At 42.4% G+C, this 25,873-nt stretch overlaps 1 protein-coding gene across 1 annotated transcript in view; it reads left to right on the top strand.

The window, feature by feature from the left end:
* Nucleotides 1-2,793: 2,793 nt before the first annotated feature.
* LOC138651639 (alpha-tectorin-like) overlaps nt 2,794-25,873 on the top strand; it is a 68,145-nt gene continuing 45,065 nt past the window's right edge. Inside the window, exon 1 of the mRNA XM_069741974.1 lies at nt 2,794-2,847. The gene's annotated coding sequence lies outside the window, so the exon portion shown is untranslated. The remainder of the gene's footprint in view (nt 2,848-25,873) is intronic.

Genomic DNA, 25,873 nt, shown 5'->3' with positions numbered 1-25,873 from the left:
TAAAAAGTAGAGAGTTTTCGGCTCAGATACAGAATAGGATGCTCCTCACCGCTCCTAATCCAGCCTCTGAAGCATCTGTCTGTAACACAAACTCTTTCTTAAAGTTTGGTGCGGCCAGAACCGGATGACTACACAGGGCCCACTTGAGTTCCTAACACACTTTCTCTGTGTCAGGAGCCCATTTTTCCACAGAGGTCGGTTAACGGTGTGGCAATCATGGCAAAGTTCGTGATAAACCTCCGGTAATATCCCACAATCCCAAGAAATGCCTTCACTTGCTTCTTGGCCAGCGCTTGCATCCATTCCTGAATTGCCTCTATCTTATTCCATTGGGGATTGATTACTCCTCGCCCTACGATATAGCCCAAATACCTGACCTCCTCCTTCCCGATGGTACATTTCTTCTGGTTTATCATAAACCCTGCTTTCCTCAAGGCATCGAGGACCACTTGTACTTTTTGGAGATGCGAGCTCCAGTCATGGCTGAAGAGGACAATGTTATTCAAGTAAGCGGCGGCATAGATAATGTGTGGCGCCAAGATCCGATCCATCACCCTCTGGAAGGTAGCGGGGGCCCCATGCAGACCGAATGGCAACCTGGTGTAATGGAAGCAGCTATCCGACGTTGAGGAAGCCGTCTTCTCTTTGGCACTCTGCGACATGGGAATCTGCCAGTACCCCTTCGTTAGGTCAAGAGTGGTGATATATCTCGCGGGCCCCAGTTTAGCGATCAATTCATCCACACAGGGCGTCAGGTATGCGTCAACACTGGACACCTCATTGAGTTTGTGGTAGTCGTTACAAAACCGCCCCTCGCCACTGGGCTTTGGTAAGAGGACGATGGGACTGGACCAGCCACTTTTTGATTCCTCTATTACCCCGAGGTCCGGCATCCTCTTCAACTCTTGTGAGATTATCTCCCGGAGTGCTTCGGGATTCTGTAGGGTTTTAGGTTCATCTGTACCTGTGGTTCTAGTAATGTGTTGTGTTCAATCACCTGTCGGTGCCCTCGCAATTCTGAGAACAGATCACTGTTCTGCTCTAGCAGCTCTGGACATTGCTGCTTCTGGATCGGCGTTAACATCTCAGCAATCATGACCTCTTCGACCTTGGCCTCAGGACGGGCTCCCAGGCAAGGAGCTTACAGTGGTTCATGGTCCCACAGGGTTTGAGCAGGTTCACATAGTACGACTTCCTGCGACCGGGCTGGGGTACCTTATAATTCACATCCCCAAAGTTCTCCATGACCTCATACAGGCCTTGCCATTTGGTCATGAACTTGCTCTCCACCGTTGGTATGAGTACTAGCACGCGGCCGCCGGGCTGGAACTGGCTCAACCTGGCTGATCGGTTGTTCACCCTGGCTTGGGCCTCCTTCTTGCCTTGGAGCAGATGTTCCTTCACGATAGGCATTACATGAGCCATCCTCTCCTGCAGCTGGGTGACATGCTCTATCATGCTTCGTTGTGGTGTGACCCCGGCTTCCCAGGTTTCTTTGGTGATGCCCAGGAGCCCTTGTGGATGTCGGCCGTACAGAAGTTCCAACGGTGAGAACCCCGTGGAACTTCTCTAATGGAGAAAAGCAAGAACAGGAGCAGATAGTCTCAGTCTCGATTGTCCTTCTCAACGACCCTCTTGAGCATGGCCTTAAAGGTCTTGTTGAAGCGCTCCACTAGGCCATCGGTCTGCGGCTGGTACACGGAGGTTTGCAGCTGAGCGATCTGGAGGACTCTACACAGCTCCCGCATCACCTTGCTCTTAAACAGCTTTCCCTCATCCGTCAAGATTTCCTTGGGCAAACCAGTCCTGGCAAAGATGTGTACCAGCTCCCGGGCGATACTCTTACCTGACGACTTCCTCAATGGCACCGCTTTGGGGTATCGGGTTGCATAATAAATCACAACCAAGATGTATGGGTGGCGGAGTGCCGACTTAACAAGAGGACCCACCAAGTTCAGAGCGATTCTCTTGAAAGGAATTTCTATCACCGGCAATGGAACTAAGGAGCTTCTGAAGTGAGACACAGGGGCAATTATCTGGCAGATGGGGCAAGGCCTACAATAATCTATACTCTCACAGTAACAACCTGACCAATAAAATCTCTGCAGTACTCTCTCCTGGGTTTTCTCTACCCCTAGGTGATTACCCAGTATATGTGCATAGGCCATATCTAGAACGATATCGGAATTAACAGCTGTTCCACAATTTCTCCACACCTCGATTTGGTCATCCAGTACAGTAGCACTCTAGTCACAGCAAAATGAGGGAACCTGGTGTCAGCCCCCGGCTTTTGAGCAACCCCAATACAGTAACATTTTCAGAAACATATTTCAACGTAAGGTCTCAAAGCTGAGCAGTCTCGAATTTCTCTCCAAGCACCTCTAAGTCAGGGAAGCGGGGCTCCTCCGGTACCGTCTCTTTCTTCTCTCCAGAGAGGACACAAAGGGGAAATTCCATCACCTCTGCCCCCGACAGAGTTACCTTCACAGGGGCCTGGCTTTGCACCGGGACACTCGGTACAGTCCCCTTCTGCCACAAATCCCATAATAGGGAAAAGTGACGAACCAGTATGACGGGATGGATCAAGTCTCTCACTACCCCAACCTCGTGAGTCTTATTACCACAGTCTGTCCCCATAGTTACTCTGGCGACAGATTAGTCCTTGGCGTCTCCATTTATGCAGCGGACACCCACCAACTTATCCGGGATTAACTGGTGGGGTTGTGCAGCGCTGATTAGTGTCACCAGACTTCCAGAGTCTAGCAGCCCGAGGACATTCACCCCATTGATGGAGACGGCACCCACCTGGGGACCATCGCTGGGTTTACAGGCCACCCCGCAGACCTGGTAAGCATAATACGAGCACTGTCTGTCGAGACTGCAGTCCATAGGTTCAGGAAGTATATAGCACCGGGAGGCTACGTGTCCAGGATGGTGAAATCGCGAACAGATCACGTCTTTCATCCCAGTCTTAGAGGTCCCATCAGCAGGATTGGGTCGTCCCCCTGTTGTGGGCCTAGCTACCCTCTTTGGTGATCTCTCCCCTTTTGGGTATCCCAGTAGAGGGACGTGGTAACGTCTGGTCTCCCCAGGGATTTCTCCACCACCTGGTACCTCTCAACCAGTCCAACCAAACCATCTGCATTCTGGGGGTCGCCCTGGGCAACCCAGTTCTGTATTGGCCTGGGTAAGGAATGAATGAATCTGTCCTTTACCACATGCTCGACCATCTGGCCTGGAGTAGACGACTCTGGCTGCAGCCAATTTTGGACCAGGTGTAGCACGTCAAACATCTGCGAGCAAGGTTTATCACCAGCATGTGCCCTGCGGTGGACTCGCTAAGCCCTTCCAGATATTGTCACCCCAGGCGTGCCAGTATCTCAGTTTTTAACTTTCCATACTCCTTGGTATCCTGGAGGGCTAAGTCATAACATGTCTTCTGGGGCTCCCCGTCAGATATGGCGCCAGCATCCCTGCCCACTGCTGCGGCGAAAGTCTCTCCCATTCGGCCACCTGCTCAAAAACTGTCAAGAAGGCTTCCAGATCATCCCCGGAGTCATTTTCTGAATAGCTCGCCTTACCATTTTCCGGGCGTATGTATCACCTTCAGGAGATGAAGAGGAGACTGCCGGCCTTACCCGAACCTCCTCTGTGAGGAGCTCCATTTGTTGCATTAGTGCCTACTGCTGTTCTCATTGCTGCTGCTGATATGGTTGAAGGTTATTAGTCTCCTGTTGTGCCATCTGTGCCTGCTGACTAGCAAGTCGGTGTTGCTGATGTGCCTGCATGAGATGTTTCACCAGCTCCTTCCTCCATGTTGCCGGACGTCTCGTGCTGGATGACGAATTTCAGCCAGGACATGCAGTTGTCCGCAGCCTCTATCCTGGCTCCTGGATCGCTGCCCGCATTCTCCACCACGTGTATGGGGTTGCCTCGCTCCGCTGCTTCACAAAGGTAGACACAGGAACATTCCTAATAGTAAATCACCTGCTTGTTTATTGTAGACAGCATAAATCTTCCTAGGGTTCAGAAAAAAACAAACAAACAGAGCCTTTCTGGCAAAAAGGTAAAACAAAGATAAAGTCTATCAGAGTCCCTGTCCTGCAGGCTTCACAGCAGGTAACCAGCTCTCTCCCTAATACACCACACAGGCTGAACCACAGGTCCAGGTATATATCACATGTATTAGTCAAGTGGTCATGACATCAATGCAGGTCCTCAAGCACCTGCAGGTCCGGCAGGGAAAGGGGTACGGTGAGCACCCTCCCACCCGCACTGGGGGTGCTCACATTAAACCGGCCCATTGAACTCTGTACACGGCCTCCCAGCACCTACTCACCTCTGGGTGAGTATAATAGAACTTGTTTTTCTTCTCTTTCAGGTCGGATATGGGGCTTATCTGCAGCATTACAGAATGCTGTAGATAAGCCCCAAAAGGCAGTGGCGCCTTTCTTATAGCGGCAATAGAAGGTGACAGGTTCCCTTTAATTGTTAATTGAAGTGCTGACACTCTATTGGCCTTCAATAGGTATACTATGCTCCTATGTACAAGAATATAACTACTATAATACTGCCCCCTATGTACAAGAATATAACTACTATAATACTGCTCCTATGTACAAGAATATAACTACTATCATACTGCTCCTATGTACAAGAATATAACCACTATAATACTGCCCCTATGTACAAGAATATAACTACTATAATACTGCTCCTATGTACAAGAATGTAACTATAATACTGCCTCCTATGCACAAGAATATAACTACTATAATACTGCTCCTATGTACAAGAATATAACTACTATAATACTGCCCCTATGTACAAGAATATAACTACTATAATACTGCTCCTATGTACAAGAATATAACTACTATAATACTGCCCCTATATACAAGAATATAACTACTATAATACTGCTCCCTATGTACAAGAATATAACTGCTATAATACTACCCCCTATGTACAAGAATATATCTACTATAATACTGCCCCTATGTACAAGAATATATCTACTATAATACTGCCCCTATGTACAAGAATATAACTACTATAATACTGCTCCTATGTGCAAGAATGTAACTATAATACTGCCTCCTATGCACAAGAATATAACTACTATAATACTGCTCATATGTACAAGAATATAACTACTATAATACTGCCCCTATGTACAAGAATATAACTACTATAATACTGCTCCTATGTGCAAGAATATAACTACTATAATACTGCTCCTATGTGCAAGAATATAACTACTATAATACTGCTCCTATGTACAAGAATGTAACTATAATACTGCCTCCTATGCACAAGAATATAACTACTATAATACTGCCCCTATGTACAAGAATATAACTACTATAATACTGCTCCTATGTGCAAGAATATAACTACTATAATACTGCTCCTATGTACAAGAATGTAACTATAATACTGCCTCCTATGCACAAGAATATAACTACTATAATACTGCCCCTATGTACAAGACTATAACTACTATAATACTGCTCCTATGTACGAGAATATAACTACTATAATACTGCTCCTATGTACAAGAATATAACTACTATAATACTGCCCCTATGTACAAGAATATAACTACTATAATACTGCCCCTATGTACAAGAATATAACTACTATAATACTGCCCCCTATGTACAAGAATATAACTACTATAATACTGCCTCTATATACAAGAATATAACTACTATAATACTGCCCCTATGTACGAGAATATAACTACTATAATACTGCTCCTATGTACAAGAATATAACTACTATAATACTGCCCCTATGTACAAGAATATAACTACTATAATACTGCCCCTATGTACAAGAATATAACTACTATAATACTGCCCCCTATGTACAAGAATATAACTACTATAATACTGCCTCTATATACAAGAATATAACTACTATAATACTGCCCCTATGTACGAGAATATAACTACTATAATACTGCTCCTATGTACAAGAATATAACTACTATAATACTGCCCCTATGTACAAGAATATAACTACTATAATACTGCCCCTATGTACAAGAATATAACTACTATAATACTGCCCCCTATGTACAAGAATATAACTACTATAATACTGCCTCTATATACAAGAATATAACTACTATAATACTGCCCCTATGTACAAGAATATAACTACTATAATACTGCTCCTATGTACAAGAATATAACTACTATAATACTGCCCCTATGTACAAGAATATAACTACTATAATACTGCCCCCTATGTACAAGAATATAACTACTATAATACTGCCTCTATATACAAGAATATAACTACTATAATACTGCCCCTATGTACGAGAATATAACTACTATAATACTGCTCCTATGTACAAGACTATAACTACTATAATACTGCCCCTATGTACAAGACTATAACTACTATAATACTGCTCCTATGTACGAGAATATAACTACTATAATACTGCTCCTATGTACAAGAATATAACTACTATAATACTGCTCCTATGTACAAGAATATAACTACTATAATACTGCTCCTATGTACAAGAATATAACTACTATAATACTGCTCCTATGTACAAGAATATAACTACTATAATACTGCCCCTATGTACAAGAATATAACTACTATAATACTGCCCCCTATGTACAAGAATATAACTACTATAATACTGCCCCTATGTACAAGAATATAACTACTATAATACTGCCCCCTATGTACAAGAATATAACTACTATAATACTGCCCCTATGTACAAGAATATAACTACTATAATACTGCCCCCTATGTACAAGAATATAACTACTATAATACTGCCTCCTATGTACAAGAATATAACTAATAATAATAATTTTTATTTATTTAGCGCCAACATATTCTGCAGCGCTTTACAAATTATAGAGGGGACTTGCACAGACAATAGACAATACAGCATAACAGAAATCACAGTTCAAAACAGATACCAGGAGGAATGAGGGCCCTGCTGCTCGCAAGCTACAAACTATGAGGAAAAGGGGAGACACGAGAGGTGGATGGTAACAAATGCTATAGTTATTCGGACCAGCCATAGTGTAAGGCTCAGGTGTTCATGTAAAGCTGCATGAACCAGTTAACTGCCTAAGTATGTAGCAGTACAGACACAGAGGGCTATTAACTGCATAAAGTGAATGAGAACAATTTTTTTTTTTTTTTTTTAAATAGGCCACACAGGGATCCTTACATTAATGCATTGAGGCGGTAGGCCAGTCTGAACAAATGAGTTTTTAGGGCACGCTTAAAACTGTGGGGATTAATCGTATTAACCTAGGTAGTGCATTCCAAAGAATCGGCGCAGCACGTGTAACGTCTTGGAGACGGGAGTGGGAGGTTCTGATTATTGAGGATGCTAACCTGAGGTCATTAGCGGAGCGGAGGGCACGGGTAGGGTGGTAGACTGATACCAGAGAGGAGATGTAGGGTGGTGCTGAGCCATGGAGTGCTTTGTGGATGAGGGTAGTAGTTTTGTACTGGATTCTTGAGTGGATGGGTAACCAGTGTAATGACTGGCACAGGGTAGAGGCATCGGTGTAACAGTTGGTGAGGAATATGATCCTGGCAGCAGCATTCAGGACAGATTGGAGCGGGGAGAGTTTGGTAAGAGGGAGGCCGATTAGTAGAGAGTTACAATAGTCCAGACGAGAATGAATAAGTGAAACAGTCAGAGTTTTTGCAGAGTCGAAAGTAAGAAAAGGGCGAATTCTAGAAATGTTTTTGAGATGCAGATAAGAAGAGCGAGCCAGTGATCGGATGTGGGGGGTGAATGAAAGCTCGGAATCAAGGATGACCCCAAGGCAGCGGGCATGTTGCTTTGGAGTAATGGTGGAACCGCACACGGAGATGGCAATGTCAGGCAAAGGTAGGTTAGTAGAGGGAGAGAACACGAGGAGTTCAGTTTTTGACAGGTTTAGTTTCAGATAGAGGGAGGACATGATGTTAGAGACAGCGGTAAGACAATCACTGGTGTTTTCTAATAAGGCAGGCGAGATATCAGGAGAAGAAGTGTATAATTGGGTGTCGTCAGCATAGAGATGGTACTGGAACCCAAATCTACGGATTGTTTGTCCAATAGGGGCAGTATACAACGAGAAGAGGAGGGGGCCTAGGACTGATCCTTGAGGAACCCCAACAGTAAGGGGAAGGTGAGAGGAGGAGGAACCAGCAAAACATACAGTGAAGGATCGGTCAGAGAGATAGGAGGAGAACCAGGAGAGAACGGTGTCCTTGAGGCCGATGGAGCGGAGCATAGTGAGGAGGAGCTGATGATCCACAGTGTCGAATGCTGCAAAGAGATCCAAGAGAATTAGCATGGAGTAGTGACCATTAGATTTAGCTGTTAGTAGGTCATTAGAGACTTTAGTGAGGGCAGTTTCAGTAGAGTGTAAAGAGCGGAAGCCAGATTGTAGAGGGTCGAGAAGAGAGTTATCCGAGAGATAGCGGGTAAGACGGGAGTGGACCAGGCGTTCGAGGAGGTTAGAGATGAAGGGAAGATTAGAGACAGGTCTATAATCAGCGGCACAGTTTTGGTCGAGGGATGGTTTTTTAAGTAATGGATGTATGATGGCATGCTTAAATGAGGAGGGAAAAATACCGGAAGTGAGGGATAACTACTATAATACTGCCCCCTATGTACAAGAATATAACTACTATAATACTGCCCCTATGTACAAGAATATAACTACTATAATACTGCCCCTATGTACAAGAATATAACTACTATAATACTGCCCCTATGTACAAGAATATAACTACTATAATACTGCCCCTATGTACAAGAATATAACTACTATAATACTGCCCCTATGTACAAGAATATAACTACTATAATACTGCCCCCTATGTACAAGAATATAACTACTATAATACTGCCCCTATGTACAAGAATATAACTACTATAATACTGCCCCTATGTACAAGAATATAACTACTATAATACTGCCCCTATGTACATGAATATAACTACTATAATACTGCCCCTATGTACAAGAATATAACTACTATAATACTGCTCCTATGTACAAGAATATAACTACTATAATACTGCCCCTATGTACAAGAATATAACTACTATAATACTGCCCCTATGTACAAGAATATAACTACTATAATACTGCCTCTATGTACAAGAATATAACTACTATAATACTGCTCCTATGTACAAGAATATTACTACTATAATACTGCTCCTATGTACAAGAATATAACTACTATAATACTGCCCCTATATACAGGAATATAACTACTATAATACTGCTCCTATGTACGAGAATATAACTACTATAATACTGCTCCTATGCACAAGAATATAACTACTATAATACTGCCCCTATGTACAAGAATATAACTACTATAATACTGCCCCTATGTACAAGAATATAACTACTATAATACTGCCCCTATGTACAAGAATATAACTACTATAATACTGCCCCTATGTACATGAATATAACTACTATAATACTGCCCCTATGTACAAGAATATAACTACTATAATACTGCTCCTATGTACAAGAATATAACTACTATAATACTGCCCCTATGTACAAGAATATAACTACTATAATACTGCTCCTATGTACAAGAATATAACTACTATAATACTGTCCCCTATGTACAAGAATATAACTACTATAATACTTCCCCTATGTACAAGAATATAACTACTATAATACTGCCTCTATGTACAAGAATATAACTACTATAATACTGCCCCTATGTACAAGAATATAACTACTATAATACTGCCTCTATGTACAAGAATATAACTACTATAATACTGCTCCTATGTACAAGAATATTACTACTATAATACTGCTCCTATGTACAAGAATATAACTACTATAATACTGCCCCTATATACAGGAATATAACTACTATAATACTGCTCCTATGTACGAGAATATAACTACTATAATACTGCTCCTATGCACAAGAATATAACTACTATAATACTGCTCCTATGTACGAGAATATAACTACTATAATACTGCTCCTATGTACAAGAATATTACTACTATAATACTGCTCCTATGTACAAGAATATAACTACTATAATACTGCCCCTATATACAGGAATATAACTACTATAATACTGCTCCTATGTACGAGAATATAACTACTATAATACTGCCCCTATGTACAAGAATATAACTACTATAATACTGCCCTATGTACAAGAATATAACTACTATAATACTGCTCCTATGTACGAGAATATAACTACTATAATACTGCTCCTATGTACGAGAATATAACTACTATAATACTGCCCGCTATGTACAAGAATATAACTACTATAATACTGCCCCCTATGTACAAGAATATAACTACTATAATACTGCCCCTATGTACAAGAATATAACTACTATAATACTGCCCGCTATGTACAAGAATACAACTACTATAATACTGCCCCTATGTACAAGAATATAACTACTACTAGATGGAGGCCTGATGCTACCGCGTCGAGAGGGCAGTAATGTCACGATGGGGGCTGGCTTTGCAGCGTTGAAAATCTCTCCCCCCCATGTGCTCACCAACCTATCCACTCTCTTTCCCCATGTTCTGACTTTTCCCGTCTGTGCTCTCTTCTTTGACCTGTCTACCCCATGTGCTATCCCCCCATCTTTCTCCTTCCTGTGCTGTGTTCTCCCCTCATGTGCTGTCTCATTTGAGCCGTCTCCCCCCTGTGCGCTTTCTCTCTCCCCCATCTGCTGTCTTCTCCTTTCCTGTCATCTCTTCTTTGACCTGTGTACCCCATGTGCTCTCCGCCTTCTGAGGTAAAATATTGTTTAAAAAACAGTCAGTGAAATATTTTACCTCACAAAATGGATCCACTGTGATCCCCTGCTGTAATGTCAGTATTGTACTGTAACTATCCCTGTGTGGCTCATTCAAAAAAAACCATAAGGTTCCTCGCATCATGTTCTCACTCACTTTATACAGTTAATAGCCCTCTGTGTCTATACTGCTACATACATAGGCACCCAGCAGTGAGTCTTACCTGAGGAGCTGTTCCTATCCAGACCTCCGGATTCACTGGGACATTTGGGGGGGTTCCGCCTTCCAGCATGGTTTTGCCTGGAATAAACTGAGAACATGTGAGTTTTTACCTTTTCTCATTTAATCCCGTTATTTTATAATTACCTTGTACATATTTTCAATTGCCTCTTTTGTAACATCCTTGTAATATTTTGATAAAACACTGCCTAATCTTTCGGAGTAAAATATTCAAATCACTAGTTTTCATTCTTACTGCTCTAAAACGTCTTCTGAAGGGAATTACGCTACTGTTTTTGGGTTAGCTTCGGACCCGTTTAATCGAAGCTGGTGGCAGCATACCTTTGTTCTGTGCCTTTGGGAGTCGTTGTAGCGACGGCGGCGTTGATAATTATTGTTCCTGCCTGAGTGGGAGTAGTTATATCGCCTCGCTGCAGCGTGCCCAATAGCCAGTACATAGCAGGCAGCCTTTCTGGCGACTAATTTCCCTAGGTGTAGTACCTAATCTGACCTGAGGGTAACTGGGCGCCAGAGAGCTGCAAGTTTTCAAGCGGAACTGTAAACCGGCTTCCTCTGCCTGTAGACACGTCGCATATCTGCCGCCGGGATCAGACCAATGATTCACTGCGCAGAAAATCAGACCACCACCTTCTTTGTGCAGACAGATAGCGGCAGCCACATTAAAACTGCGCATGCGCTCCTCCTGTACAAAGATGGTGGCAGTCAGTGAATCATTCGACTGATCCCGGCGGTGGCATGTTCGCGACGGTGTTCCGCTGGTGGTACCGCGCAAGAGGCTGCGTACGACATATACAGGGGGTGTGTGGTGCGTACGGCGTATACAGCGTGTGTGTGGTGCGACAGTGTTCTACTGGTGGTACCGCGCAATAGGTTGGTACCAGCAGCAGTTTCCATATTGAGACACCCATCGCTTGGGTGTCCCAATATGGCGGTCGGTGAACATCCTCCGCTTGGAATTCTGAGATACGGTGACATCTGAACAGAACAGGAGATGAAAAAAAATTACAGGGCAATTCTAGAAATAGATAACACTGCCCCCCTATACACCATGAATACACATATACACAAAACATTAACTTTGTATAACCCATTGATTATGACTGGCGGTTGCAGGGTGTGGCAGTATTATAGCGTCATTATGTATTTGCATGCAAGGCACATAGAGGAAATGTGTCCACCACAAGATGTTACACTGCCGGATACGTCTCCTTCTAGACATTATTACTCCATCTGTACAAACATCTGCTAAAATCTGATAAAGGGGGAAAGGATAGAAGGACGGGGGCAAGCGGTGGCATCGGCAGGGAACAACAACAGGAAACAGGTGCCCGGCTGGCGTCCTACGCCGCACCGTCTAACGGGGCCGGATGGGTTTTGGAAGAACAGAACATATGTCAGGTCCATACATTTTAATATTTGTCAGGAATAATCGTGCCGCTAATATCAATAAAGCCGAAGTACCGCCGTATATATAATATATACAGTGGGGCAAAAAAGTATTTAGTCAGTCAGCAATAGTGCAAGTTCCACCACTTAAAAAGATGAGAGGCGTCTGTAATTTACATCATAGGTAGACCTCAACTATGGGAGACAAACTGAGAAAAAAAAATCCAGAAAATCACATTGTCTGTTTTTTTAACAATTTATTTGCATATTATGGTGGAAAATAAGTATTTGGTCAGAAACAAAATTTCATCTCAATACTTTGTAATATATCCTTTGTTGGCAATGACAGAGGTCAAACGTTTTCTGTAAGTCTTCACAAGGTTGCCACACACTGTTGTTGGTATGTTGGCCCATTCCTCCATGCAGATCTCCTCTAGAGCAGTGATGTTTTTTGCTTTTCGCTTGGCAACACGGACTTTCAACTCCCTCCAAAGGTTTTCTATAGGGTTGAGATCTGGAGACTGGCTAGGCCACTCCAGGACCTTGAAATGCTTCTTACGAAGCCACTCCTTCATTGCCCTGGCGGTGTGCTTTGGATCATTGTCATGTTGAAAGACCCAGCCACGTTTCATCTTCAATGCCCTTGCTGATGGAAGGAGGTTTGCACTCAAAATCTCACGATACATGGCCCCATTCATTCTTTCATGTACCCGGATCAGTCGTCCTGGCCCCTTTGCAGAGAAACAGCCCCAAAGCGTGATGTTTCCACCACCATGCTTTACAGTAGGTATGGTGTTTGATGGATGCAACTCAGTATTCTTTTTCCTCCAAACACGACAAGTTGTGTTTCTACCAAACAGTTCCAGTTTGGTTTCATCAGACCATAGGATATTCTCCCAAAACTCCTCTGGATCATCCAAATGCTCTCTAGCAAACTTCAGACGGGCCCGGACATGTACTGGCTTAAGCAGTGGGACACGTCTGGCACTGCAGGATCTGAGTCCATGGTGGCGTAGTGTGTTACTTATAGTAGGCCTTGTTACATTGGTCCCAGTTCTCTGCAGTTCATTCACTAGGTCCCCCCACGTGGTTCTGGGATTTTTGCTCACCGTTCTTGTGATCATTCTGACCCCACGGGGTGGGATTTTGCGTGGAGCCCCAGATCGAGGGAGATTATCAGTGGTCTTGTATGTCTTCCATTTTCTAATTATTGCTCCCACTGTTGATTTCTTCACTCCAAACTGGTTGGCTATTGCAGATTCAGTCTTCCCAGCCTGGTGCAGGGCTACAATTTTGTTTCTGGTGTCCTTTGACAGCTCTTTGGTCTTCACCATAGTGGAGTTTGGAGTCAGACTGTTTGAGGGTGTGCACAGGTGTCTTTTTATACTGATAACAAGTTTAAACAGGTGCCATTACTACAGGTAATGAGTGGAGGAAACAGGAGACTCTTAAAGAAGAAGTTACAGGTCTGTGAGAGCCAGAAATCTTGATGTTTGTTTCTGACCAAATACTTATTTTCCACCATAAAATGCAAAAAAAATGATAAAAAAACAGACAATGTGATTTTCTGGATTTTTTTTTCTCAGTTTGTCTCCCATAGTTGAGGTCTACCTATGATGTAAATTACAGACGCCTCTCATCTTTTTAAGTGGTGGAACTTGCACTATTACTGACTGACTAAATACTTTTTTGCCCCACTGTATATATATATATATGTATATATATATATATATATATATATATATATATATATATATATATATATATATATATATTACCCTCCACAGACGAACACCAACCACAGTGCCCACCATAGGGTCCATGGACAATACCGACCATGGCCCCGAGAAGAGCGTAAATATAACACTTGGCATAAAAAAAAACAATCCAGAAGAACAACCGTGCCGACTTACGCCATTGCTGGGTGTGCATTAATATCAATAATAGGGTATGAGAAGTGATTAATTGCAGGATGCCGTTTTTATAGGGTTCACACAACGTCATGGCCAAAAGTGCTGGCACCCTTGAAATTGTTCAGAAAGTTATTGCAGTTATACGTGTTTTTACGTGTCGTTATGCTCACGTCGTATTTCCTTTTGTGTTAATAGGAACAACACCAAAAAAAAAAAAAACCCCAGAGAATAAAAGGCAAATTGGACATAATTTCACACTAAAGTCAAAATATGAGACAATATTGTTGACACCTTCCCAAAAAATGTGGGTAAAAGAACTTTGTTTCAAGCATGTGATGCTCTTTCAGACTCACCTGTGGCAAGCGACAGGTGTGGGCCTAGATTGCTGCATTTGGATGAATCTGAGCAGAAAGTATCGCCCTGTATTCATCCGGCTGCTTTTGTCTTCGGTTACATCATCAATAACCACTAGTGACTCGGCGACGTTGGAAGCCATGCATGCCCCCGACCATCACATGGCCTCCACGATAGGGTGCGCAGAGGATCAGGAGCCATTCTAAGACTTCTCCAGACTTTCTTCTTCCCATCATTCTGGTACAGGTTGATCTTAGTTTTGCTTTTCCAGAACTGGGTGGCTTCTTTACATGTTTCTTGGCAAAGTCCAATCTGGGCTTTCTATTTTCAGGCTGATTGATGGATTGCACCTTGTGGTGACCCCTCTGTATTAGCTCCATGATATCTTCTCTTCATGGTGGACTTAGATACTGAGCCACCAACTTCCTAGAAAATGGTCTACACTTGGGTGGATGTTGTGAGAGGGTTTTCTTCATCATGGAAAGGATTCTGCGATCATCCACCACTGTTGTCATCCGCGGATATCCAGACCTTTTTTGAGTTCCCAAGCTCACCAGTGCGCTCTCTTTTTTTTCTACAGAATGTACCCAAACAGATGATTTGGCCACTCTTAACATTTCTGCTATCTCTCGGATGAATTTACATAGTAACATAGTAACATAGTAACATAGTTAGTAAGGCCGAAAAAAGACATTTGTCCATCCAGTTCAGCCTATATTCCATCATAATAAATACCCAGATCTACGTCCTTCTACAGAACCTAATAATTGTATGATACAATATTGTTCTGCTCCAGGAAGACATCCAGGCCTCTCTTGAACCCCTTGACTGAGTTCGCCATCACCACTTCCTCAGGCAAGCAATTCCAGATTCTCACTGCCCTAACAGTAAAGAATCCTCTTCTATGTTGGTGGAAAAACCTTCTCTCCTCCAGACGCAAAGAATGCCCCCTTGTGCCCGTCACCTTCCTTGGTATAAACAGATCCTCAGCGAGATATTTGTATTGTCCCCTTATATACTTATACATGGTTATTAGATCGCCCCTCAGTCGTCTTTTTTCTAGACTAAATAATCCTAATTTCGCTAATCTATCTGGGTATTGTAGTTCTCCCATCCCTTTTATTAATTTTGTTGCCCTCCTTTGTACTCTCTCTAGTTCCATTATATCCTTCCTGAGCACCGGTGCCCAAAACTGGACACAGTACTCAATGTGCGGTCTAACTAGGGATTTGTACAGAGGCAGTATAATGCTCTCATCATGTGTATCCAGACCTCTTTTAATGCACCCCATGATCCTGTTTGCCTTGGCAGCTGCTGCCTGGCACTGGCTGCTCCAGGTAAGTTTATCATTAACTAGGATCCCCAAGTCCTTCTCCCTGTCAGATTTACCCAGTGGTTTCCCGTTCAGTGTGTAATGGTGATATTGATTCCCTCTTCCCATGTGTATAACCTTACATTTATCATTGTTAAACCTCATCTGCCACCTTTCAGCCCAAGTTTCCAACTTATCCAGATCCATCTGTAGCAGAATACTATCTTCTCTTGTATTAACTGCTTTACATAGTTTTGTATCATCTGCAAATATCGATATTTTACTGTGTAAACCTTCTACCAGATCATTAATGAATATGTTGAAGAGAACAGGTCCCAATACTGACCCCTGCGGTACCCCACTGGTCACAGCGACCCAGTTAGAGACTATACCATTTATAACCACCCTCTGCTTTCTATCACTAAGCCAGTTACTAACCCATTTACACACATGTTCCCCCAGACCAAGCATTCTCATTTTGTGTACCAACCTCTTGTGCGGCACGGTATCAAACGCTTTGGAAAAATCGAGATATACCACGTCCAATGACTCACCGTGGTCCAGCCTATAGCTTACCTCTTCATAAAAACTGATTAGATTGGTTTGACAGGAGCGATTTCTCATAAACCCATGCTGATATGGAGTTAAACAGTTATTCTCATTGAGATAATCCAGAATAACATCCCTCAGAAACCCTTCAAATATTTTACCAACAATAGAGGTTAGACTTACTGGCCTATAATTTCCAGGTTCACTTTTAGAGCCCTTTTTGAATATTGGCACCACATTTGCTATGCGCCAGTCCTGCGGAACAGACCCTGTCGCTATAGAGTCACTAAAAATAAGAAATAATGGTTTATCTATTACATTACTTAGTTCTCTTAGTACTCGTGGGTGTATGCCATCCGGACCCGGAGATTTATCTATTTTAATCTTATTTAGCCGGTTTCGCACCTCTTCTTGGGTTAGATTGGTGACCCTTAATATAGGGTTTTCATTGTTTCTTGGGATTTCACCTAGCATTTCATTTTCCACCGTGAATACCGTGGAGAAGAAGGTGTTTAATATGTTAGCTTTTTCCTCGTCATCTACAACCATTCTTTCCTCACTATTTTTTAAGGGGCCTACATTTTCAGTTTTTATTCTTTTACTATTGATATAGTTGAAGAACAGTTTGGGATTAGTTTTACTCTCCTTAGCAATGTGCTTCTCTGTTTCCTTTTTGGCAGCTTTAATTAGTTTTTTAGATAAAGTATTTTTCTCCCTATAGTTTTTTAGAGCTTCAATGGTGCCATCCTGCTTTAGTAGTGCAAATGCTTTCTTTTTACTGTTAATTGCCTGTCTTACTTCTTTGTTTAGCCACATTGGGTTTTTCCTATTTCTAGTCCTTTTATTCCCACAAGGTATAAACCGCTTACACTGCCTATTTAGGATGTTCTTAAACATTTCCCATTTATTATCTGTATTCTTATTTCTGAGGATATTGTCCCAGTCTACCAGATTAAGGGCATCTCTAAGCTGGTCAAACTTTGCCTTCCTAAAGTTCAATGTTTTTGTGACTCCCTGACAAGTCCCCCTAGTGAAAGACAGGTGAAACTGCACAATATTGTGGTCGCTATTTCCTAAATGCCCAACCACCTGCAGATTTGTTATTCTGTCAGGTCTATTAGATAGTATTAGGTCTAAAAGTGCTGCTCCTCTGGTTGGATTTTGCACCAATTGTGAAAGATAATTTTTCTTGGTTATTAGCAGAAACCTGTTGCCTTTATGGGTTTCACAGGTTTCTGTTTCCCAGTTAATATCCGGGTAGTTAAAGTCCCCCATAACCAGGACCTCATTATGGGTTGCAGCTTCATCTATCTGCTTTAGAAGTAGACTTTCCATGCTTTCTGTTATATCTTCTTTTATTTTTTTTATCAGCCTAATAATGGTCTGTTTCTCTTCCATTGAAATCTTCTTTGTCCGTATGTTGTGGGTTCACAACAACAGCTTCCGAATGCAAATGCCACACCTGGAATCAGCTCCAGACCATTTACCTGCTTAATTGATGATGGATTAAAGAGAGAAAAAGTCAGCACTTTAAGCCCAGACTGATTATAGAACTGGATCTTGAATATGTTTTGGTAAAAAGATAAAATGCCAAAACTTGTGTCACTGTCCGAATATTTCTGGACATAACCGTATACAATGGTTGATATAGATGAATACTGCTATATACCTTCCAGGTTTTGGGAAATCATTTATATGAACCCCAGATCCCGTTTCCTGTACTGCAGCTCATGGTGTTTCCGCCTGGTGCCGGATCAGTGGTATTAGGTGCTCTTATTACATAGGCGCCACCATCACTCTGACCTGGATGAAGAAGGTGTCGATACAAAGAAGCGTCCGTCCGATCTCTCCACATGATGCAGAAGTGAAATACTTCCCTTGTTACGAATGACTGAATGCGTAATGGTGCGCGACAAGTCATCAGGTTACGACAGCCGCTCCCTGATACTGTTATCACCTAGCACGTGCGGTCTGCTCATTGCTTTATGTGCGCTGACATACTTATGAAAATCGGAGATTAATCCTTAATCCCCAGCGTCACATATAAGGATATTTCAGGGAGGAGAACTACACGGGATGTTAAGAAACCTTGCAAATGCTTTGCATTCTTGTTTGAATATTAACCCCATGAGGTTTATGTCATTTTTGATCCTAATGATGGTTAATGTTCCTGGGTTATCATTACAAGAATAGGACCCCACCCACCATGATCAGATGACTTACAGGGGTCACAACGAGGGCACGATACCCCGCTGATACCTAGGGACCACCACCAATCTCATATTAATGACTGCACCAGCAGAATAGTGAGTGCAGCTCTGGAGTATAATACAGGATGTAACTCAGGATCAGTAATGTAATGTATGTACACAGTGACTGCACCAGCAGAATAGTGAGTGCAGCTCTGGAGTATAATACAGGGTGTAACTCAGGATCAGTAATGTAATGTATGTACACAGTGACTGCACCAGCAGAATAGTGAATGCAGCTCTGGAGTATAATACAGGATGTAACTCAGGATCAGTAATGTAATGTATGTACACAGTGACTGCACCAGCAGAATAGTGAGTGCAGCTCTGGAGTATAATACAGGATGTAACTCAGGAGCAGTAATGTAATGTATGTACACAGTGACTGCACCAGCAGAATAGTGAATGCAGCTCTGGGGTATAATACAGGATGTAACTCAGGATCAGTAATGTAATGTATGTACACAGTGACTGCACCAGCTGAATAGTGAGTGCAGCTCTGGAGGATAATACAGGATGTAACTCAGGATCAGTAATGTAATGTATGTACACAGTGACTGCACCAGCAGAATAGTGAGTGCAGCTCTGGAGGATAATACAGGATGTAACTCAGGATCAGTAATGTAATGTATGTACACAGTGACTACACCAGCAGAATAGTGAGTGCAGCTCTGGGGTATAATACAGGATGTAACTCAGGATCAGTAATGTAATGTATGTGCACAGTGACTGCACCAGCAGAATAGTGAGTGCAGCTCTGGGGTATAATACAGGATGTAACTCAGGATCAGTAATGTAATGTATGTACACAGTGACTGCACCAGCAGAATAGTGAGTGCAGCTCTGGGGTATAATACAGGATGTAACTCAGGATCAGTAATGTAATGTATGTACACAGTGACTGCACCAGCTGAATAGTGAGTGCAGCTCTGGAGGATAATACAGGATGTAACTCAGGATCAGTAATGTAATGTATGTACACAGTGACTGCACCAGCAGAATAGTGAGTGCAGCTCTGGGGTATAATACGGGATGTAACTCAGGGTCAGTATTTGTAATGTATGTACACAGTGACTGCACCAGCAGAATAGTGAGTGCAGCTCTGGAGTATAATACAGGATGTAACTCAGGATCAGTAAGGCTACGTTCACATTTGCGTTGTGCGATGTTGCGTCGACGACGCAACGCACAACGCAAACAAAAACGCACGCTAAAACGCATAGTTTTGCGACGCATGCATCCTTTTTTGCCGAATTTTGGACGCAAAAAAAATGCATCTTGCTGCGTCCTCTGCGCCCTAACGCTTGCGGCAAAAAAAATGCATGCATGCGTTGCCGCGGCTGCGCCCGACGCAGCCCGGCAGAACGCAAATGTGAACGTAGCCAACTGTACTGTATGTACACAGTGACTGCACCAGCAGAATAGTGAGTGCAGCTCTGGAGTGTAATGCAGGATGTAACTCAGGATCAGTAATGTAATGTATGTACACAGTGACTGCACCAGCAGAATAGTGAGTGCAGCTCTGGAGTATAATACAGGATGTAACTCAGGATCAGTAATGTAATGTATGTACACAGTGACTGCACCAGCAGAATAGTGAGTGCAGCTCTGGGGTATAATACAGGATGTAACTCAGGATCAGTAATGTAATGTATGTACACAGTGACTGCACCAGCAGAATAGTGAGTGCAGCTCTGGAGTATAATACAGGATGTAACTCAGGATCAGTAATGTAATGTATATACACAGTGACTGCACCAGCAGAATAGTGAGTGCAGCTCTGGAGTGTAATGCAGGATGTAACTCAGGATCAGTAATGTAATGTATGTACACAGAGACTGCACCAGCAGAATAGTGAGTGCAGCTCTGGAGTATAATACAGGAAGTAACTCAGGATCAGTAATGTAATGTATGTACACAGTGACTGTACCAGCAGAATAGTGAGTGCAGCTCTGGGGTATAATACAGGATGTAACTCAGGATCAGTAATGTAATGTATGTACACAGTGACTGTACCAGCAGAATAGTGAGTGCAGCTCTGGGGTATAATACAGGATGTAACTCAGGATCAGTAATGTAATGTATATACACAGTGACTGCACCAGCAGAATAGTGAGTGCAGCTCTGGGGTATAATATAGGATGTAACTCAGGATCAGTAATGTAATGTATGTACACAGTGACTGCACCAGCAGAATAGTGAGTGCAGCTCTGGAGTGTAATACAGGATGTAACCCAGAATCAGTAATGTAATGTATGTACACAGTGACTGCACCAGCAGAATAGTGAGTGCAGCTCTGGAGTATAATACAGGATGTAACCCAGAATCAGTAATGTAATGTATGTACACAGTGACTGCACCAGCAGAATAGTGAGTGCAGCTCTGGAGTATAATACAGGATGTAACTCAGGATCAGTAATGTAATGTATGTACACAGTGACTGCACCAGCAGAATAGTGAGTGCAGCTCTGGAGTGTAATACAGGATGTAACTCAGGATCAGTAATGTAATGTATGTACACAGTGACTGCACCAGCAGAATAGTGAGTGCAGCTCTGGAGTGTAATACAGGATGTAACTCAGGATCAGTAATGTAATGTATGTACACAGTGACTGCACCAGCAGAATAGTGAGTGCAGCTCTGGGGTATAATACAGGATGTAACTCAGGATCAGTAATGTAATGTATGTACACAGTGACTGCACCAGCAGAATAGTGAATGCAGCTCTGAAGTATAATACAGGATGTAACTCAGGATCAGTAATGTAATGTATGTACACGGTGACTGCACCAGCATAATAGTGAGTGTAGCTCTGGGGTATAATACAGGAGGTAACTCAGGATCAGTAATATAATGTATGTACACAGTGACTGCACCAGCAGAATAGTGAGTGCAGCTCTGGAGTATAATACAGGATGTAACTCAGGATCAGTAATGTAATGTATGTACACAGTGACTGCACCAGCAGAATAGTGAGTGCAGCTCTGGAGTATAATACTCTTTGAGTGTATATCCTACTTATCTATATTGCAAATTGATATTTATATACTGTGAATTTTTCAGCGGTGAATCTCCTGTTCTTCTCGGTCGTTCTCGGCTGATCCCTGTGAACAGGCCTAACCAGTGGGGGAGGGCCGGGCTCCACTATTATTCGTTATGGGGATCAGGAGTTTCATCATTGTTCTCTTCTGAATGTGATGATAAGAAGCTGAGAGTGAAGAATTGATCAGGAATCCGCCCTGACAGCCGCCTGTCCTCGTGTCACGTGACGCTACCTCCCCAGGATTCCTGCACTGGATCAATACTCGTATTCTTATTATTAGAGTCTATATTTGGACAGTTTTTAGAAGGGAGAGTGGTTTGTGAAAGTATTAACCCCTCGGCCTTTTACCTATTTTGTTACATTACACCCTGTGTGTAAATATTTTTGTGTGTGAATCATCAGCACTAAATATTCTAATTTGGTGAAGTGAGAAAAATGTAGGCATCAATTAAATTTATGGGATCAAATAACTAAAAATTGTCATGTGCATATGTATTCACCCCTTTTGCTATGAAGCCCCTAAACCTTTCTGGTGAAAACAATTCCCTTCATAAGTCCCAGGCTTAGTGACATGATGTCCCCCCGTGTGCAATCTAAGTGTCACATGTCGGTCAGTATATACGCTTTACCTTTTCTGAAAGGCCACAGACGCTGCAACACCATTAACCAAAGATCAGCATAAAGACCAAGGAGATCTCCAAACAACACCACGAAGACCAAGGAGATCTCCAAACACCACCACGAAGACAAAGGAGATCTCCAAACACCACCACGAAGACCAAGGAGATCTCCAAACAACAGCATAAAGACCAAGGAGTTCTCCAAACACCACCACGAAGACCAAGGAGATCTCCAAACACCACCACGAAGACCAAGGAGATCTCCTAACAACACCACGAAGACAAAGGAGATCTCCAAACAACAGCATAAAGACCAAGGAGATCTCCAAACACCACCACAAAAAGACCAAGGAGATCTCCAAACACCACCACGAAGACCAAGGAGATCTCCAAACACCACCACGAAGACAAAGGAGATCTCCAAACAACACTACGAAGATCAAGGAGATCTCCAAACACCACGAAGATCAAGGAGATCTCCAAACACTATGAAGACAAAGAAGATCTCCAAACAACACCATGAAGACCAAGGAGATCTCCAAACATTATGAAGACCAATGAGATCTCCAAACAACACCATGAAGACCAAGGTGATCTCCAAACAACGCCACGAAGACCAAGGTGATCTCCAAACACCACCACGAAGACCAAGGAGATCTCCAAACACCACCACGAACGAGTAGTAACCAGTACAGACTGGAGGGACAAAGAGCCACGGGTTGTGGGGTGAGAGCAGAGCCGCAGTATGTGGAGAGCAGAGCAGAACCACTAGATACGGAGGGCAACACAGCTCATGACCCCAAGAACACCATCCCCTCAGTGAAACATGGTGGTGGCAGGATCATGCTGTAAGGATGTTTTTTGTCAGCAGGGACAGGGAAAATGGTCCATGCCAAGGGGTACATGGATTGTGCAAAATACAGGGATATTCTTGAGCAAAACCAGTTTCAGCCTGTCAGCGATTTGAGACCGGGACAGAGGTTCACCTTCCAACAACACGGTGACCCAAAGCATACTGCTAAAGCCACGCTCGAGTGGTTTAGGGGAAATGTGTAAATGTTTAGGAGTGGCCGAGTCAAAGCGGAGACCTTAATCCAATGGAGAATCTGTGGTTAGATGAGAAGATCGCTGTTCTCCAGAGGAAACCATCTATTTTGAAGGAGCTGGAGCAGTTTTGCCTTGAGGAATGGGCAAAAGCCACAGTTGCAAGACGTGGAAATCCCATAGAGACTTATCCAAAGCGACCTGCAGCTGTAATGGCCACAAAAGGAGGCTCTACAAAGTACTGACTTTAGGGGGGCAAAGAGTTATACACACTGAAGTTTTTGGCTATTTTGTTCCATTTGTTGCTTCACAATAATAAAAAAAAAATGTTCACAGTAGTCGGCATGTTCTCTACATGAACTGGCTGTGAAGTGGCAAAACACAGAAAATGTCAAGGGGGCGGAATACTTCGCAATTCACTGTGGGACACCCTCCATACTGGAGCCCCCATGTACATACTCCACCCCAGGCCAGACCCCCTGTATACAAACCCCAGGCCAGACCCCCTGTATACAAACCCCAGGCCAGACCCCCTGTATACAAACCCCAGACCAGACCCCCTGTATACAAACCCCAGACCAGACCCTTTTATATACTGTATATAGACCCCAGCCCAGACCCCATTCTCCCTTTATACAGACCCTAACCCAGCCCCTATGTGTAGACCTACACTTCCTTGTATACAGACCCCACTATATATAGACCCGACCTTCATGTTTACAGACCCCAGACCAGAGCCCCTATATAAAACCCCGAGACCTCCCGTTTTACAGAAACCAGACCCCCTATATATAGATCCATACTTCCCTGTATACTGACCTCAGATCCCCTATATATAGACCCTAAACCTGCCTGTATGCAGACACCAGATACCCTCTATGTAAACCCCAGACCTCCCTGTATACAGACCCCTATATATAGACCCCAGACCCCCCGTACACAGGCTCCCTATATAGACAACAGACCCCCTGTATACAGACTATATATATATTACCCCAGACCCCTGCACACAGACCCCGGAGGTGAGCTGCCTCGATCACACCCTTATGGGAGGGAGATCTCGGAGGCGGCGGATCAGGAAACGTCCCCGCTATCGCAGCGGCGCGGTCGGCTCCTTAACCCCTTCCTAACACAGACATTTCTCATTTTTGCACTTTAATTGTTTTTTCCTTCTTCCAAGACCCAGAACTTTTTTTTTTTTGTACTTTTCCCCCAGCGTCCCCAGTTCTTGACTTTTACAGGATGAGATGTCATTTTGAATGACCAGAAAAATTGTCAAAAAAAAATAATAAATAAAATCCAAATGTTGTAAAACTGCAACAAGAAACAAACAAAAAAAATTTGTTTTTTTCTATGGAGTTCATGATGTGGTAAACATTATCAGGTTGATACAATCACAGCAATATTATTATTATTATTATTTATTTGCGTGAATGAAAAAAAAAATCTTAAAAAAAAAAAAAAGGTCCATCAGGGGTTCTTCTCTTTGAAACTCACTGGTATGGGTGTGGGGGTGTGTGTGTGTGGGGGGGGGGATGTGTCACAATCCCCTAGTAGTGGATTTAATGACAAATTGAGAAAAGTAAAATATAGGAAAAATAAAATTTTTGTTTTTCTAGAAATCAAAATAAAGAATAATTAAATATATTAATAAGATAATAGATTAATAGTATAATAATACAATATTAATATAATAAAAATAAAATAATAATATTGAATAATATAACTACAGTATATTAATGATATGAATAAAAACACAATAATAATGATATTGAATAATAATCTAATAGTATAATAATGATATAATACAAATGCAATAATAGTAAAATAATAACAGAATAATAATAATAATATAATAAACATAGTAGTATAGTAATAATATAATAAAAATAATAACATTGAATAATAAAATAATTAAATTGAACAATAGTACTATCAATATAATAAATATAAATATAACAAAATGTAAAATAAGAATACAATAGAATAAGAATGATAAAAAGTAATAATAATCATGATAATAGTAGTAGTAATAATAGTAATATCTTATGCTCTGTCCTATACTCCCCTCTATTGTCCAAATCTGGAACGACACCCACGAACTAAACATTACTTACAGCACGCAGGCAAAAATAAGGAATCATTTATATAAAATAGAATAATTCTCTCACCCCAATATACTCACAAATATCCGCTTTCCCCACCATTTATCTCCTCCCCAGGAGCCATTTTGTTGGCGACAGCCCTTTCTCGCTTAGACCGCTTATAGTTGGTCTCCGAGAAAATGGCCGCCTTCTGCTCCTGTGTTTATCGCCGTCTTCATGGAGTTCATGACGTCATTTACGTAA

This window comes from Ranitomeya imitator, chromosome 10 (assembly GCF_032444005.1).
Source record: "Ranitomeya imitator isolate aRanImi1 chromosome 10, aRanImi1.pri, whole genome shotgun sequence".
NCBI lineage: Eukaryota > Metazoa > Chordata > Amphibia > Anura > Dendrobatidae > Ranitomeya > Ranitomeya imitator.
This window is presented reverse-complemented; position numbering and strand designations above follow the sequence as displayed.